Source organism: Propithecus coquereli, unplaced genomic scaffold, assembly GCF_000956105.1.
Source record: "Propithecus coquereli isolate 6110/MARCELLA unplaced genomic scaffold, Pcoq_1.0 Scaffold256, whole genome shotgun sequence".
Classification (NCBI taxonomy): Eukaryota; Metazoa; Chordata; class Mammalia; order Primates; family Indriidae; genus Propithecus; species Propithecus coquereli.
The window spans coordinates 1449212-1452113 of NW_012148130.1; the positions used below are offsets into that span (position 1 = coordinate 1449212).

Genomic DNA, 2902 nt, shown 5'->3' on the forward strand with positions numbered 1-2902 from the left:
ACTGGGGGGGCTTGAGATGTCACCTACCTGCAAGATAACACGTTCCTCACGTTTCATGTCACTCACCTGGACGTGGTGCTGCCAATGTCACTCACCTGGACGTGGTGCTGCCAGGTGCCAAAGCACCGCGACGGGCTGCCCTATCGGCTGCTCGCAGGTTTGCTTGGGAGTTCTTTAGGCCTTCCGGGCCTCCAGAGGGACTGGGGGATTTGTGTGTAACATATGAAAGTTAGAAAATAGAAATGTAGGAAGAGAAAGAAAATTCATCGTGTAGGTCTTGAATTTTATGTATCTGTATGTCCATAAACACTCAGAAAGCTTCTTCCTAACTGCTCCTGAGGGCGCAGGAGCTGGCCGGTGGCCTGATCTTTTGTCACACCCACCGGTCAGCCAGGAAGCCTCTGCTGTGCTCTAAGCTGAAAACAGGGATCTGAGTGGGAGTGTCTGAGTTCCTCCCAGGAATCTAAAGGCAGAAATGCCTATTTGGGCACGTTTTCTTGGATTGAGGCCTGAAGTCCAGAGGGACTGGGATCCAGGGACACAAGACCTCCCCAGAGGCCTCAGCACAGGCAGCTGGGGGCAAGGGGCCACCCAGCTTCCGGTCACTGGGGCCCGCTGTCCCTGCTGGAACAGGACGCTGCTTATTCTCCACGGCTTCCCCTGCACAGCCCAAAACTCAGTGGAGATTCTCCTGGTTTTCCTCTGCTCCAGCAGGAGGAGGAGACAGCTTTGAACAATGACACCTAAGGCCAGAAAGGTACTCCCTGCACCTCCCCAGCATTTGAAATGTGCCCTTAGGGAGGTGATTAGGGCTTTGCCAGGAGGAGGGACCCCAGAAAACAGAGTCAGAAGGGAGTGAGTCAGCTGGGTTTCAAGGCTTCAGAAATAAGTGTCCCAACCCCCAACCTGTCCCCAGAGAGAGAGGAAGAGATAAAAGACAAGGTACAGTCCAAGCCTATTCGCTGTTAAGTTCTAAACTATATTTCCTATGTTAAGGTAAAATCCATCCTTCTATTAAAACATCATATATGATACAAACAAAAATGACCAGAGCGTTCTATAACCATCACTATGTAAATAACTTCCCCTTAAGAAAACTATCTCAGATCTCGGGCATAGTTTTGAGCTTTCTTGAAGCTTTGGGCCTTATTTTTTTAGAAGGATGTTCAAATGGTTAACTTGGGTTCCTAAATATGTTGCAGCTGGGGAGATAACATCATTGACCTCTACAAAGAAGCACAAACAATTCATATCAAAGATAAATTTCAAAAATTATAAAATAACATTTTAAAACCAATGCAAGAAAAATCTCCTGTTATTATGGGAAAAACATGCCAAAAAATTCCTACATGTTTTACTTCTATTTCCATACCTGTGTCACTGTTAAACTATGCGGGTATTCAGACAAAATACGGACAAACAAGAAAAAACTGGCTGCTGAAAGCACTTTTGCAAAAACACAGCAGAAGAAGATACGCTTTTCCCCTCTGGTTACCATCTTGTTTCCTGGAAAATAACTGAAGAGCAAAGAGGCAGAGTATGAAAACTTCAGGAATTATAGATTTAAACATTAGACAAACACTAAAAGTTATAAGCTTGTAAAGTAATTTTATTTTCACACAATTTACAGACACAGAAATCGACTAGATGTCAATTATAAAAAGAAAGAGCTGGGCTATCTTTGTGTGAGTACACAGTTGTTTTTTCCCCTCCCAGGGTATACAATATCCCTTTCAAAGCAATGCTATGCATGTCATAACTATATTTAGAAATACAGAGAGGAAAATATTACTGCTGCAATTCAACGCTATAAAGGAGAGGGAAACACGAAAACCTCATGGAATCAAAGCTTAAAGTGTTTAGCTTACGACCCTCAATCAATTCAAATATTGGCTGCAACTCAGAAGGTGTTAATTATAAAAAAAAAGTCCAGTAACAAGTTCCACTTGAAGAAAAGGGCAGTACTCTCTCCATACAAGAAAAAAAAAATAATGCGATTTTTGGCTTCTTTTTATAGCACTATCAAAGGTAAACAAAGTTGCAAAGTTTTCACCAAATAATTGAAGAAAGATCTGCAGACAGCTTGAAGCACTGGTTTAAGTTAATATATAAAAGTCACCAATTGTTTACGGCTGGATAACTTTCTTTAAAAAAGCGGAGTGGAAATAGCTTCAGAAACCACGACAAGAGGGGAGCGTGTGAAACATCCACCGCTGCACATTAGCCGATGAATCTCTCCGATGGCCACGTATCCTGGGCGTTGGTGGGGACCGGCGGGGCCTCCTCCTCGGGCGGGGCCAGGGCCTCCATCTCGCGCACCACCTGCGTGAACACCTGGTCCACCATCAGTTTGCTCTTGGCCGTGACCTCCAGGAACGGGCAGCGCCACTCGCGGGCCAGCGCGCGGCCCCGCGCCGTCAGCACCTGGCGCTCGGCGTCCAGGTCGGCCTTGGTGCCCACCAGCACCAGCGGCACGGCCTTGGGCCCCCGCAGCCGGCCCATGCGCTCGCGCAGCGGCCGCACCGCCTCGAACGAGGCCTCGCTGCACACGCTGTAGAGCACCACGAAGCCGTCGCTGTTCCTGATGTACAGGTCCTTGAGGGTGACCAGGTGCTCGGCGCCCACCGTGTCCACGATCTCCAGCAGCGCGGGCGCCGCGTTCACCTCGATCACCTTGCTGAAGAGCTCCTCCACCGACGGCTCGCACTGCTCGGGGAAGCGGCCGCACGCGAACTGCGTGGCCAGCGCCGTCTTGCCCACGGCCACGCTGCCCAGCAGCACCACCCGGTAGCCCTTGGCGGGTCGCGGGCCCGGGCCCGCCATGGCCGGACGCGGCGGGGAATGGCGCGCGGCGAGGCGGGGACCCGACTGCGGGGAGGGAGGGGCAACGGAGGGGCGGGGC

At 49.9% G+C, this 2902-nt stretch overlaps 1 pseudogene; it reads right to left on the reverse strand.

The window, feature by feature from the left end:
• Window positions 1–1639: 1639 nt before the first annotated feature.
• On the reverse strand, window positions 1640–2823 carry LOC105812578 (annotated as a pseudogene).
• Window positions 2824–2902: the final 79 nt, after the last annotated feature.